Source organism: Artibeus jamaicensis, unplaced genomic scaffold (genome assembly GCF_021234435.1).
Source record: "Artibeus jamaicensis isolate MK-2021 breed Jamaican fruit bat unplaced genomic scaffold, CSHL_Jam_final contig_233, whole genome shotgun sequence".
NCBI classification, from domain to species: domain Eukaryota; kingdom Metazoa; phylum Chordata; class Mammalia; order Chiroptera; family Phyllostomidae; genus Artibeus; species Artibeus jamaicensis.
Genome location: NW_026521486.1, coordinates 43,585,220 through 43,600,917, shown reverse-complemented (window position 1 = coordinate 43,600,917; position 15,698 = coordinate 43,585,220). Strand labels below are relative to the sequence as shown.

The 15,698-nt window shown below is 40.7% G+C and overlaps 1 pseudogene; it reads left to right on the top strand.

Annotated features, from left to right (window-relative positions):
* Window positions 1-12,474: 12,474 nt before the first annotated feature.
* On the top strand, window positions 12,475-13,545 carry LOC119035378 (40S ribosomal protein S2-like; annotated as a pseudogene).
* Window positions 13,546-15,698: the final 2,153 nt, after the last annotated feature.

The following is a 15,698-nucleotide window of genomic DNA, read 5'->3' as shown; positions in this document are numbered from 1 at the left end:
AGCAATTATCTTGAACTCACAGAAACGGAGCGTTAAAAGCACAGTGGCACTCTGTGCCCATGCTGGGTAACAAGATGCCCTCTCCAGAAATTCTAAGGCCATGTTTTTCAATCTCTTAAAACCCATGTCTTCTTTTTAAAACATAAATATTACATGCATTCCTTTATTTATACTTTAAAATTATATCAGACATTAAATTTTAAATAACTCAGGACATAATAATCTTAGAATATACTCTTCTAAATATACACTCAACACACACCAGTGAAGATTCTGAATTCACACCAGCCACACTACCACCTGCTTCGAGAATCATTATTTAAAGGCAAAGGCCAGCAATAGACAGACACAAAGTGTTGGTAGATGGTTTCACAAGAGGGCTGGGAAGATGGAGAGGACAAATGAACTCATGTTTCTGAATCCCGATCAGTTCATTTAGTCTGCTGATTTATTGGCCACCAAATTGGAGAGATAAACTGGAGCTCTGACCCAAAACAACTGTAGTGCTTTATTGATTCAGCCTGACTAAAACAGAGACATTAAAGCTAATGTGCCCACATGAAATAGATAATGCATTTAAACAGAATGCCAGAAGATGTCATATTTAATAGTATAGAGAGCTATGGGAATACATATTTAGAACTTCTACCTACGTGTAGATGGCTCCTCCTATTTCAGGAACCCAGCACCTTTGTTGAATGAATGAATAGACCGGATACTCTGATAGGCAGAAACCAAGAGAAGAGGAGAGTGAGATGGTCAGAGAAAGGGAACATCAACCACTTTGGTGGTTTCCAACCTGTAGATAGAAGATCTCAGAGGGGGCCTAGTAACCAGTGTGAATATTTTCAACTTCTCTGTGCAATAAGCACTTTGCTGTAGATTGCATGAAGAAAAGTACAATTGCTGTCATGATGTGGTGGTAGAGAGTCCTGGAACATACCCAAGAGTACCTAAGCTATCCCCAGAAAATCTTCTCAATCTCTCTGGAAAATGCTCAGAATCTGGTGGGGAGAGGACAGCTTCAGGTTTCTAACTGTGGGGCATTTCTGGTAAAGGGTGGGCAAAAATAGGTTAACAGTTGTTCGTATGGAAAAAGACATGCAGGTTTATGATTATTACAAAAGCTTTGTTAACTCAAAAGAATGTCACTCATCAATATGAACTTATATTTGTCCCTTCCCCTGTATACAAGGCTTACCAAAGGTTCCCAGTAAAGTAGCCATTTTAAGACACAATAGAGAAATTGCTAGATGCTGAAAGCTTTTCTAGCTTATCCCAAAGCAGTCCCCAGCATCCAGCTTGGCATTTCTTTTAAGTTTTTGCTTAAACTGAATGCAAAGTGTATTTTGACCCAATAGATAGCATTTATTTTTATTTACTAATTTTCACTGGCAATTAAAACATTTTGCAATATTCTCTACCTTATTCTATCTTCCATGACCCCTAGTATCCTATGCTAGTATTCTGGAATAGCCCATTTTAAAAACTAAAAATCTGACCTGCAAATAACTCAGAATGACTGTGCTTAACCTTGAGTGTTTTCGCGTGCCACTTAGATAATTTGTATTGGGGTTAAAAGATGCTGGGCCCTTGGGTATTTCTAAATTACAGTCTATTATAAAGCGCATTTAGCTGAGCCTCCCCTCGCTTCAGGAGCTGAGGGTGGAAATGGGGATGATTGTAAGCTGCCAGATGATAGTTATCACTCACACAAAAAGAATGAGGAAAAAAGGTTTTATGAAACAGCATCCCTGAAAGATCACTGACAGGGAACCAGAACTATGTTTTTCAAACACAAGTAATGTGTGAACTCGTTTCAAGGGAAAATTACCCTACAATTTCAAGTGCAGACCCATTCATTTTGATTTAAATGGTTTCATCAGAATGCTACTAAATGTAAATAATAAGAGCGTAAAATTTGGTATTAACTATTCCCACTTATGTCTTTACACAATTAAAACAAGTTTACATACTAAATAAAAACAAAACCAAGAAATTATGATTAATACCTTTAATTTTATGTAACCAACTTTTTCATTGTATAGAAAATCAGTCTTTTAGTGTGAATGAGATTCTGCTTGTTACAACTGATTTTTCTGAATACTTGTAAATACACACTTGAGCACAGAAATAGCAGAATGTTACTCAGTTACAAGCTAGTCATCCAGATGACTAGGAATATGTTTCATTTTTAATTACCATCAAAGTGGATTTTAAAAAATGATCTTAGAAAATATCCAGACTTCTAAGAGTATGTTCATAGACTACCACTCGAGTACCACAAGTATAATGCATTGAGCTAGTGGAAGAAATAAAGAGATATAAGTATGAGGAGAGTTCTTACTATGCTATATTGTTCTGTTTACTAACCTATTTCTAGCACTAAAAAGAGTTTTCCTTAAAGGAATGCACAGTCTGGTTCATCATTTTATTCCTAGGTCCTACTATAATAACAGGCATACAGAAGACCCTAAAAATATATTTATGAAATGAATAAGTGAATTTCATCAAATTCTACAATTTAGTAAAACTGTATCAAATTATACTATTTAATCAAATTCATCAATCTAGGTGCTGAGCAACAGAGTAAATGGAAAGCTATGCTGAAAGTCAAGTGAAGATGCGCAGTGGTAAAACTTCAGTTGTTATCAGTACAGACTCATCTCCTTCAGGAGATGACCTGCCACTGGGTGGTCACAGCAGCTGCTGGGATGTAGGAAAGGTCTGGGAAATGACTGGAGGCATTGTGCTGCCAGAAGCTTTAGAGGAAATTGGGGTCCTGAAGCCTGAGTTTACCAATGACTTAGATTGGCTTATATATTTTTCTTTCTTAAAAGACTCTTGCTGGAATCCAAGGAGATCCATAGGTATGTCTGCTAAATGATTTTCGATTCGTGTGAATATTAAGCTTAAAAGGGAGACGAAACCAGTCATTTAAATCCACCTTTTAAGTATTAATTATAACATAATTGTGAAATATAATAATCACATGGGGCTTATGATACTAACTCCACTCTCCTACTAGCTGAAGAGAAGCTGGAGAAGGCATTAATTTACTAGGATAGCCAAACTTCTTTTCTTCTTGTGTTTTCCTTTGGCCAAATTTTCTTGAACATAAAAATAATCTTATATTTTTCTATGTGTGAACTACATAAATAGGGGATATGAGAAAAAATCTCCTTTTAAAGGAAGCACAGGATAAGTTTTTGTGTACACAAAAAAATTAGAATTCAATGTGCATTTTGCAGCCTTTTCCACATCTCCTTAGAAGATAAATAGTAATATATTCTTTATGTAAAGGTCTAGCAACTGACGGCACTACCTGCTTTGTCTGTCCTAAGGGACAGGAATGACAAAGGATTCTGATCATATGGTCTGGTGAAAATGGAGGAAATTATGTAAAAACGCTTTCTCTGTGTAATTTCAGATACAAAGGAGAATCGAACTAAAAGCTTTCCATACTGAGAGTTTATGATTTAAGCATTACTTTCTTTTCACGTTAACTTGCTCAAATTCCTATTATTATATTAAAATATAACCTAATTACAATGGTAGATTCCAAAGTGGAAATTTTCAGCTCTAGAATGGGGTCTGAGTACAGTGTTCTTGCTGGGTTCCTACTTGATCAATCAATCAAAAATTGTTTGGTTTACTTGCTGTGTGACTAACATTTATTTGACCTACATTTGCCTTGATTCTGAAATTTTTATTTTTAATTTAACATTTGAATGTAGTATTGCCTATAAGTTCTCTCACATCCTTGAAAAAATAATGTGGACGATGAAGGGATGGATGATGAATGGATGCATGCATGCAGGACTGGACAGATGGACAAATGGATGAATGGATATGGCAAGAGCGAGACGAGATACTACTACCACATAAAACAGTGAAGACTATAAAACAACTTATAAAATGTGCAAAAGTGTCTAATATAAATTCTAATGCTCCAGGAATTCAGGAGTGTTAATAATAGATAGCACTGGCAGGAAATATTTATGTATTTTATTCTCACGGCCCCAAAAAACTCCAACACCACATCAATCACTTAGATTTTTCTGCTTTCCAGGCTACAGTAACTGCTGGAGAAAAATCACATGGTCTCTTTCTTCCCTTCCCTTCAGTGAACCTTTAAGCTTTTATTGCTTTCTTCCAGGTCCCTAGTCCTCTTCCCTCTCTCTCTCTCAGAAGACTGTGTCTCTTACTTCACAGAGAAATTTATAGAAATCAGATAGGAATTTCGTCAGTTCTTCATTGTCAAATCCAATTAATACAATGGATTCTTAACTTTCTTGACCTCTCTGGGGCATTTTACACTGATCACTTCTTTTTCCTTGTTGAAATACTTCTTCTTGGCAACCATGATGCTTTTCTCACCAAACTTCTCTCTTACCTATGTGGATCTTTCTTCTCAGGTCATTTCACGGGCTGTTCATCCTCAACTTATAGTTTTTGTTTGTAGTAGTCAGCAAGTGCTACAATAATGCTGCCTAACAAGTCCTCCCTAAACTCAGGGACTTACAATCACAAGCATTTATTTTTGTACTTTTAAGTCTGCAGAAGAACTGTAGTCAGTCAAACCAGGGTGGGCTCAGCTTCAGACTGTGTGTCAGCTGGACTGGAATCCAGTTCGCAAATGGAGTTCAAAGTCTACTCTGCTTGTTTTTATTCTGGGCACAGGAAGAAGGGACAGTGACAACTCAGGGCATGTTTCTCTCCCAGAAGATCATCACCAGGACATAAGAAGGGTATCCCAACTCCACAAGCACAGTTCAAGGGTCTGCTCACCTCATGGTCAATGACATTCCATCCGCTAAGGTAAGTCATATAGCCCAGTCCAATGTCAATGCCTGGATGTATAATTCATCTACCATGAGGTCCCTGCAAGCCAGGGGTTGGATATATTCACTTACCAGAAAGTAAGTAATTCAGAACAATCATTCAATTTTGTTTTCCACAATTCTTTCCTCAGCCCCTTTCCCTTCTCATCTCTTCTTGGGTTTTTATACATACCCCTTACAGGTTAATGATCCCTAAATCTATACAGCTTAGCTTCAATCCAGATCATTCTGCTGATTTCCAGAACTATATAACAAATTGCCAAATCTCTGGCTAGAATTCCTGTCTGACATTTATATTTATCTCATCTGGAATTTAAGATAAAATAACAACTTAGTGAATTGCATATCTCTCTATAGATAAAGAGCCCAAACTTGTGATGCTCATTCAATTAATATTTAGCAAGGGGTTATTATGTGTCAAGCACTACTCTAGGGACAGGAAATAAAACAGTGGGAAAAAAGTTGAAAAGATTGCTACTCTCATATAGCTTACATCATTCCATATGCTGTTAAATAAATCTAAATTGTTATGTATCAGGCAGGGTTGCATCACTATCACTACAAAAACTATAGTAAAAGAGATTTATTATAGGGGTTAGCCCATATGCAATTGTGGGAGTCTGTGCAGGTTGGCAAAGGAGTCTATGTAGATTGTTTTCTCTGTGATGAGGGTTCATCCTCTATAGGTGGTTCACTCTAGGTCAGCCAGACTGACAGAGGAGAGGAAAAACTGAGTACAGATGACAAGACAGACAACCAAAAACCAAGAGGACGAGGGAGGACCTATGTCTGACTCTCCCCATCTCAACCGTATGTGACCTGCTGTGCCCTTACACATGGAGCTGCATGTTCCCTTGACTAAGCACTTCGGGAAGCTGATGGAGGTCTTCTGGTGAGAGCTTGGAAGCCGCAGGACTGGGAGCTGCCCTGCACCAGCCAGGTAAGCCAGCAGACCTGCAATTATGTGGATGAGTTGCCAATGGGCCTGGTGCGCAGCACTGGCCTTCAGAACTCAATGTGGCTGTGACTTCACTTGAGCTTTCCGAATCATGGGCAAAAAGTCAAATGAGGCCAACACTAACCAAAAACCATACAGGGAAGAGAATTTGGGGAAATGTAGTACCAAAGTAGCTAAATTGACACAGTACAAAGTCATCACAGTTTGTTAAAAGTATGTGTGTGTGTGTGTGTGCATGTGTGTGTGTGTAGGACTTGTATGCAATCTGAATGGTATATAGAATTTGTGTAATCCTACAGGTGAGGGGATTCACCCAAAAGGCAAAATAACTATAACACCTTATCATGGTAAATAGTTTGGCCTAGTTTTAGAATCTTATCTTTTAGGAAAATGTGATTAATAACATATTTTCCTGCTTAGGGACCTTACAAAGATTTTATGGAACCTGATCAAAAGATGCTAGTAAATCAATATACAAATCCCAAGTCTTAAGAATGTTTAAATATTTGGAGGAAAGATATTACATAGAGACAAAAAGAATTTATTCTTTACATGCAGAAGAACTAGCCATACAGGGAGCATGTACTATTCTACTGAAGTAAGTTATTGGTGGCCCCCCAAAAGTGAACACACCTACCCCATGACTAACTTGCGTGCAGGAGCTAATTTAGTCTCCTGGAAGCATCTGGCTCATCACTTTTACTATAGTTTTCACACATATTCTGAAGAAGGTGTCAATCACTTGACTGTCTGGTACAATTGACATAATTTAAAACAGATGTCACATCTCAATAATGGAAAGAAGGTTCTGTTTGGAGAACTGCTGAGGAAATGCCAGCAGCTGGCAGGCCCCGAGGCAGAGCCCAAGGCACCGCCGCTGCTGGGCGTTTTTAAAATAGAAGTTGACCTGCAGGACACCCAAACATCTACTTTCTTTAACCCTTTTCCCCTTTGCCCTCTCGCTCATTTTCTACTCAGCATTCTCCCTGGATCTAAGGAAAGAAACCAATAAACTAATTCACACTAAGGTGTAAAAACCTGATAAGACTGCTATGGGACATTAACAAGGTTGTAAGCCAAGGAATAACATGCTAGCAATGAGATTTGAGGGAAGCTTAAGCCAATAAGGGAGGAAATAACCTAGGCCAGATTCCCTCAGATTAACCCATCTACGCATTTAGAGCCGGCCTTCTCTCCCACCACGGAGGACTCACAGATGTTAAGACCAAGGACTGCTTTTCCTCACTGCTAGTGCTTCCCCATGGACTCCAGATGTGGGGGGAACTTCAGCCCACCATTTGTGCTTATTTCTTAGGAGCAATGTAGGTGTTCTAACTAGTAACAGGCCAGGACTATTCCCTCCTGGATGCTGCTTTTTCCACTGACTGAAACTCATAACCATTATGCTCAAAATGTGTTTCTAGGCATCTCTTTCCCTCACTACTGACATTTTGCTCCAAAACTAAATGATTAGATAGATAGATAGATAGATAGATAGATAGATAGATAGATTAGAAATATGAATTTTCAAACAAGAGAACAAAAGGAAATGAAATTCAAAGTAGCCTAGAAAGATTTCCCTTGCTGCTACCAGAAAGGCAGTCAAACCAACGTTTGAGTTTACACACCATACAGAACTGTACTTCTAGCCTTGTACATTGCTACAGAAGCATCCTTAACATTCTAGCCTTGACTCGTCCTACCCTGTTGTCTGCCCTCCCCACTGTACCAACCCTCCATATCCCCTGCGGTTAAGCAGCTCAGATCCATGTTAATGCCAGGAGAGCACTGCATGGGAGCCCCAATTGACTGGAGCCAAGGGCAAAAATAAAGCTCTGAAATTGTTTGCAAGAGCTTAAAATAACCAGTCTGGCAAAGCAAAGCTACACTTTGAGAGAGACAGCAGAGGGGCAGAAGAGAGAATTCTAGCCATCCTGCTGTCCATCGATGACCTCCCTGCACTGCCCAGCAGGGCACTTCCTCCCTGTGAGAACGTCTCCCCCCAGGCAGCACCGTCATTCAGCTTTTTATCTTTCACCCACATACCATCTTTTTAAATGTCTGCTGAGTAGCAAAAGACCAGTAGCAATGAGAAAGGGCTCTTAATGTAATTTAATATGACTTCAGAAACCACAGCCAGGAGACAAATACATCAGTGGAAGTATTTTTCTTTTAGAATAACCAAAATGTACTCATCATGAAATCCTCTGTTACAAGCATGTCCCAATGGATTGCAAAACAAAAGCTAGATTCACCAGCTTCTTCCCCGCCAAGCAAGACTCACCCTGTCCCTTAAGGCATCCAGCAGCCCCAAAATGATTTGCACTCTGCTCCTCAGGGCAACCGACTAGGCATAAGAACGGGCCTAAAAAAGCAAGGCGGGGCAGAGGAGGTCCTGGGCCTGCACCGACCAGGGCACCGAACCAAGTCATTTGGAGGTCCAACAGTTGGGTGCAGGTTAATGAACCCCAATCTCAGCGTTTCTCTACAGCAGGCACAGAACCAACATGATGTGCCAGCAGGCACACAGACACTTGCCTTCTTGCCAAACCCTTGGGCAAGCTGGATCCGGTCTTCATTATCTAACTGGATTCTGAGCCACTGGCTGCAATGGTGGGTGAGATCCAAGCCCTAGTAAGTCCCTTTGAATGCTCCCCAGGAACTCAGGCCGGCTCTGGCACCTCCATGGAGTCCATGCTCAGACTACCTATCTTCCCTTTCTCTTCCAATAGCAAACAGCAGCTTCCATGCTGAGCCCCGGAGACTTCCAAACTGGAGGGAGCCAGGAATGAGACAGGGTATTCTTAAGCAAACAGGAGCAGAAGCCGGCGTGAGCACCAAGCCAGGATTTCTGAGGCATCAAGAGTTCCAGCACGTTCTGAATATGCTAGTTCTCAGAAAGGTGACCCAAGTTCCAAAGTTTTATTTCTCCTTCAAAAGTCATATTAAAGACCAAACTTGTCCTAAATAAATAAATTTTATCTTTAGCCATCACGAATCATGAGACATTTTTAAATCATAACTCCAGCTATCTAAAAAATTCAGGAGGTTTAGTGAATGTTTGTTTTCTCTTGCCCTCCTCAGAACCTAGCATTGAGGCTGGCACATGTTCATGAGCAACACCACTTTACTGAGCTGAATTATCTGTGCTGGTAACACGATGCGTACCGTAGATCATGTGCTCCCTTGTGTTAAACTATCTGTGTACTATATTAAATTTACTTGTACACATTATTATACATAGGGAAAGAACTCAGGGCATCACTGGTGATCAATATACATACATCCATCAAATAAAATGAAATCAGAGAAATCATGAATTACTCAGAACCATGAAATTTTTTAAAAACTAATTTGGGCTTATTATTTCAAAATTACCTACCACTAAAACTTTTTAACTACTATTGCAAAGAAGTTGCAGAATGATATTTATTAACTTTAACCACCTCTTCTACTCAATATTCTAATGGGCACCAAGGGGAAAGAATAGACATCCCCCAAAAGTCAAACGTTTAGAAAGAGCAGAAGACTTACTGCCTAGTGCATTAGTATTTTCTGCACTGGCAGAGCCACTCAATAAACTCTGTGCAATGGGGAGGTTTGCATGGTGTTAGTAGCCTCTGGGTGTCAGCGTCAGGTCTCTGGGCTGGCTTCCCAGCAGTCTGGAGCTGGGTGTAGAAACATTTCACAGCCACTTTTTCTCTCTCAAACACATGACATTTAGCTGGTTGGGCGAAATGGTTCCCATGGATACTTCTCATATCAAGAAGTGTATGATCCTACATATTATGTGCTTAATGCACTTTCAGTGTTAACAAGTTCAACCAGTGAATATTACTAGAACACAAGAAATTCCAAAGTAAAGATGAAAAATTTAACACAAATCAACTTCCTATGTGATACAGATGATGATGCAATTCATTAAATGAAACTATTTTTCAGAGGGTCTAGAAAAAAAGAGCCTGGATGACATCTTAAATATACACCATTCTAATTTTACCCAAGCTAAATAATTGTATGTTATTATAATAACACACACTATTACTAGGTAATAATAGGGTTGCATTCATATACTAAGCACTTTACAAACTACAAGCACAATGGCATTTGCAGTGATGGTTACTGTCAAGTTTGCAAAAAGCTTTGCAGCCTCCAATTTCACATGGTCACGTGCCCTGGTACAAGTGAATTTTCCAAAACCCTTACAAAAGTCCCAAAAGGGTGAGGTAACTGAGAAGAAGAGAAAGGTAATGGAGATTTGTTTTGCAAAAGGACATTGGTTTATGAAATAGATTGAGACTAATCTGGACTTGAGTTCCGGCTTTATTTCTGAGCTGTGTGACCTTGGACAAGTGATTTAACCTCTCTTTCCTAATAAGGAAGAATGGTGATAATAATACCTTTCAGAAAACTGGTGCAAAGATTAAGCCAGAATAATGTGTAAGAAAATACCTTGCATTGCACTCAGAAAATAGCACATGCTCATGAATATTGTTCTCTTCTTTATGTAAATTTTTTGTTTAAAATGCACAGCTGATACAGGGGAGCTTAGAGAACCTTCCTTCCCCCTCCCCATTTTCCCTGTGCTCTCCCAGGTAGCGAGGCTCCATCTTCCCTTCACTCACTCCTTACTCTTTAAACCAAATAAAATTTTATCTCAGATAAATGTGACCTCAGTGAGTTAAAAGGGTACCTTCCTACAGACACAAGAAGGTATTTAGCAGAGTATAGAATTTTGGTTCCTCTTGGTATCCTAAAGCAACATCAGGTAGAGGAAATGGTCTGTAAGCTCTTTACTTTAGAAAATAAAATAAAACACCAGCTGAACAGTCTGAGCTCTTCTGTTCAGAAGACAGGTGTGGCAACTGGTGCAGCAGAGACTGCAGGGAAAATGCTGTGTGTTAACCTAACTAGACAATCACTCAGGGCACCTTCCTCGAAGGGGACTCACAGCCCTTTAACATGGAGAGTTCCACTTGTGCTGGGAATATATTTGCCCTACTATAGCTCTGGAACTCTCTCAAGCCACTAAAGGGAACAAAAACTTTAACACTGAAAATTCTTCATATGGTTTCCCTTTAGGATATATTTAGTGCAATAAAAGAAAAGTAATTTACCTGGAAGATTTATTATGCATTTTCAAAGGTAGACATTTACTCTCTCCTCATCACCGGGATTAGGCACAATTATGTCATTAACCTTCCAAACATTCCTTTTGGATGGTGGTGAATTTCCTAATAACCCTTATGGTCAAGCTGAGGTCAGAGGTAAACAAAAGGTTAAGTATCACAGACTCTAGGGTCATATAACTTCAGAGGCAAAAACCATGATTGGAATCTAGGTCCTCTGACTAATTGCCTCCCTGCCATCCTGGCTGGTGTGTCTCCTCTGATGCCTACAGAGACTTTTAGTTCCTGATATTCGCAGGTCATAGGAAAGCTCAAAAGAGGCAGAAAACTGATCAAGTGACCAGGGACAGAGGAGAGACTCCTCGGCCCACTTCATCATGGTTATAGCCTTCCTACCAGGGTCGCAGCTTACACAGCTGGGGTTTAGACAGAAAAACCCAGAATAGATGAGTGAGTGTAGGTCATCCAACCTGGAGCAGAGCAGCATTGAGCACAGAGACCACACCGGGTTTTTGCAGCTGACCTTTTTCATGCTCTCTGCCTAGGAAAGAGCAGAAAAATCCCGTCCTTGTGTAGTGAATTATCTGCTTTGCATCTCAGATCCTATGTTTGCAAAGTTAAAATAACTGGAATTCACCAAGATACATACATTTTCTTATTTAATCTTTATAACAGCCCTACAAGTTAAAGATTATGCTCCCATTTTACAGCACTACCAGGAGCAACAAGGCTCCAAGAGACCAAGTAATTTAACCAAGTGAAGCAACAGAGCTAGTACTCTTACTGAGCAAGGTTCAACGGACTGCAGGGTCCATGACCTTTCCACTGTACTTGCATTTTCTTACAGAAAAACTCTCTATAAGGTAAGGGCCTGATCAGACCATCTCTCTCTCTCTCTCTCATCCATTTCCTAAGTAGTGAGGGGACCAAAAAAAAAAATTCTAGGATGAAAATGGTCAGTCCTTAAAATGTATGTACCTTCTCATAGCCAAGACATGGAAGCAACCCAAGTTCCCTTAAATAGCTGAGTGGATAAAGAAGTTGTAGTACGTATATGCAACAGAATATTACTCAGCCATTAAAAAAGAATAAAATCTTACCATTTGTGACAGCAAGGATGGACCTAGAGGGTGTTATGCTAAGTGAAATAACCCAGTCAGAGAAAGGCAAATACTATGTGATTTTACTTATATGCAGAATCGAAACAACAAAATAAACAAATAAAATGGAAACAGTTTCATAGATACAGAGAACAAACTGATGCTTACCAGAGGGAGGGGTGTCAGGGGGCTGGGTAGAAAGGGTGAAGGGACAGTCACAGGGATATCGAGTAAGCCGTAGATAAGATAATCAATAATATTATAATGACTATGTATAGTGTCAGATGGGTGCTAGAAATACTGCGGGATCACTATAAATTATATGATTGTCTAGCTGCTCTGTGGTATAACTGAAACTAATATAAAATAATAGTGAATGTCAACTGTCATTGAAAAAGAAAATAAAAGAAAGTGACTGTTTTCCAGGAAACACCAAACGGTGGATGGCACTGGTGCTGCGGGAGGGCCCGAAGGCCCCGGGGGCCCTGGAACAAGAGGCTGCGGCGGCTTCTGTGGAGGGCGTGGCCAAGGCATCTGGCACGAGGTCACGGCCAGGGCTGGGGTCTGGGTAGAGGCCCTGGAGTTTGTGGATGCAAGGCTGAGGACAAGAAGTGGATCCCTGTCACCAAGCTGAGCTGCCTGGTCAAGGTCATGAAAATCAAGTCCCTGGAGGAAATTTATCCCTTTTCTCTGCCCATCAAGGAACCTGAGATCACTGAGTTTTTCTTGGGGGCATCCCTCAAGGACAAGGTTTTGAAGATTATGCCCATGCAAAAGCAGGCCAGGGGACCTGGTCCAAGACATTTGTCACCACTGGGGACTACAATGGACATATTTTTTAAAATTTATCGTTAGAGGGGAAGGGAAGGAGAAAGGGAGAGAAACATCAATGTATGGTTGCCCTTTGCACATCCCCTGCTGGGAACTGGCCTGCAGGGAACCAGCCTGCAACCCAGGCATGTGTGCCCTGACTGGGAATCGAACTGCGATTGTCTGGTTCGCAAGCCCGAGCTCAATCCACTGAGCTACACCAGCCAGGGCTACAATGGACATATTGTTCTGAGTGTTAAGTGCTCAAAAGAAGTGGCCACTTCCATCCACGGGACCGTCATCCTGGCCGAGCTCTCTTTTGTCCCTGTGCAATGAGGCTACTGGGGGAACAAGGTTGGCAAGCCCCTCACTGTCCCTTGCGAGGAGAGCAGGTGCTGCAGCTCCGTGCTGGTGCGCCTCCCCCCTCCCCAGGGCACTGGCATGGTCTCAGCCCCTGTGCCCAAGAAACTGCTGCTGATGGCTGGTATCTACAACTGCTACACTTCAGCCAGGGGCTCCACTGCCACTCTGGACAACTCGCCACGGTTGCCTCCGATGCCCTATCTAAGACCTACAGTTACCTCGTCCCCGACCTCTGGGAAGAGACTGTGACCACCAAGTCTCCCTTTCAGAACTCACCGACCCCAGAGCTTCCGTGCAGAGGACCCAGGCTCCAGCTGTGCCCACCACATAATTTTATATGAGGAAAATAAAGTGAATTAAGCCTGTTAATAAATAAATAAAATGCATGTACCCTTTTAATTGAATCTCTTAAACAGAATATGTTACAGGAATCAGCAAAACACTGCATTCCACTTCTACCCATAGGACTTTTGTGTGTGTGTGTGGTGCCAATAAATCAGAAAATAAAAAAAAGATATTCAGATGACTTCCCTTCTCAACTGTACCCAGTACTGATGCATTAGGGAAAATTTTCTGAAAAAGTAGGGAGGAAATGTGTATGATTAATACTTTGTTTGAGTTTTGCAAACTTATTTTAGCTCTGCAAAGTTTTCGTCTTTATTCCTCGTCCTTAATTAAGTTTTAAAATAAAGAAAAAGCTGTACAACATAGCAATATAAATATTGATTTAGTTATGTTTGATCTTCTTTTTTACCTTTCTCATTTTAAATTTCTTATCACCTGGCATGAGTTAGTTACCCAAGGGATTAATCAATGAAGTGTTTGTTTGGCTATTAGATTTACCTGTGACTCAACACTATTTTGTAAGTGAAATACAAGCAAATATCTCCAAGCACTTCAGCACAGAGCCAGCTGTGGGAGGACTGAATTGGGAGCGGCTGGAGATGGAATGACTGTAAGAAACAGAACGTATGCACTATCTAATCGCCAGAGGAGCCATTCTATATTCTTAAAATAGAGATAGAGTGTTCTGAACACTTGGAGAGGATTCAGGTGAAAGCATGGTATGTAAATACAAATATACACATACGTCATGATTTAATCCTCGCAACAACTCCAAGAGGTTGATGTTGTGATTATTCCCATTTTTTCTGGCAAGAAACAGAGACACAAAAAAAGTTAAGTAACTAGCTCAAAGCCAAAGTGACAGGGTTTGAACCCTGGTCATTTAACTCCCAAACTCATTCAACTATTGTACCAAACTGCCCTTGTAAGACATGGGAAGCAAGAATCTAGAAAGAAAATGGGATTATTATTCCCAAAGATGTATACAGTGATAGATCATTAAAATATGGCCACACTGCAGGAAGGAAGACCTGGCAGTTATTCTGTTGATTTTATCTCTCTGGAGAGATATCCTTTTGGAAGTAAGAAGAAAGGGGCCTAACCCTACCCCTCTGCTATCTGCACTGATTAAATTAACCATGTAATCGTCAAATGCCAAACCCATGTGGTAGATACAGCCATAATGTTATTCTTTAAAGATAAACAGTTTTGCAAGCATCTTCCCACTCCCACTTACAACTACAAGGCACCTCTGTGTGGGAGGCTGAGTAATTACCTCAGATGTGGAGTAGGGACTCCAAATCCACGGGGAGGCTCTGCTTGGTTGCCTCGGAAGTGGCGCGGGGGTCAGGATGGCCCTGCTCCTGGACGCTGCCACCATTTCTCTTTTCTCTAGTTTAGAAGTGCCCTTGCTTCTCCCACTTGCTCCCTTTCTGTCTCCCTGCCTCCACCTGCCCTCTCAACATGCATGTGTCCGAGGGGCCGCCCTCAGCCAGCACCCTGGATCCAACCACCTCTTACAAAGCAAACCTAAATCTGACCCCTGCCCTGACTTTCACACTCACATTATTAACTCCCGACTGCACAGTCCGTTCATTTGTGCAAAATAGGACTCATATGCTTTCCCCCCTCAAAATAATAGAAAAGTCTGATGTGTAATCATTGTATCTAATAACCATTGTCTCTGCTACCCAGTTCTTTCCACCACTTCCTCTCACATCCCAACATTTACAGAAGGCTGATTTCAAAGTCTGTCACATGTGTTCCCTTCTCTTCACTTTTACAGGCCACCCAGATCTGTAATGAGCTCCCAGCAAGTCACCCTGCCCCTAGAACTGTGCTGCCCAGCAATGTAGCCATGAGCCACACACGGCTACGATGCACTTGATAAGCGCCTAGTCTGAAATGACACAAGCTACGAGTATAAAGACACATTCCATTGAAAGACTCAGTAGGAAGAAAAGAATGTAAAAAAAAATCTCATTAATAATGTATATTGATGACATTTTGAAATTATAATTTGATATGTTGTGCTTAAATATTTAATTATTTTAACATTTCATTTTATATGTTTCAAGGTTGCCGTATAATGACTTCCCGAAGATATTAACGTCCGAATCCCCAGAACCCGAGTATGTTACCATACGTG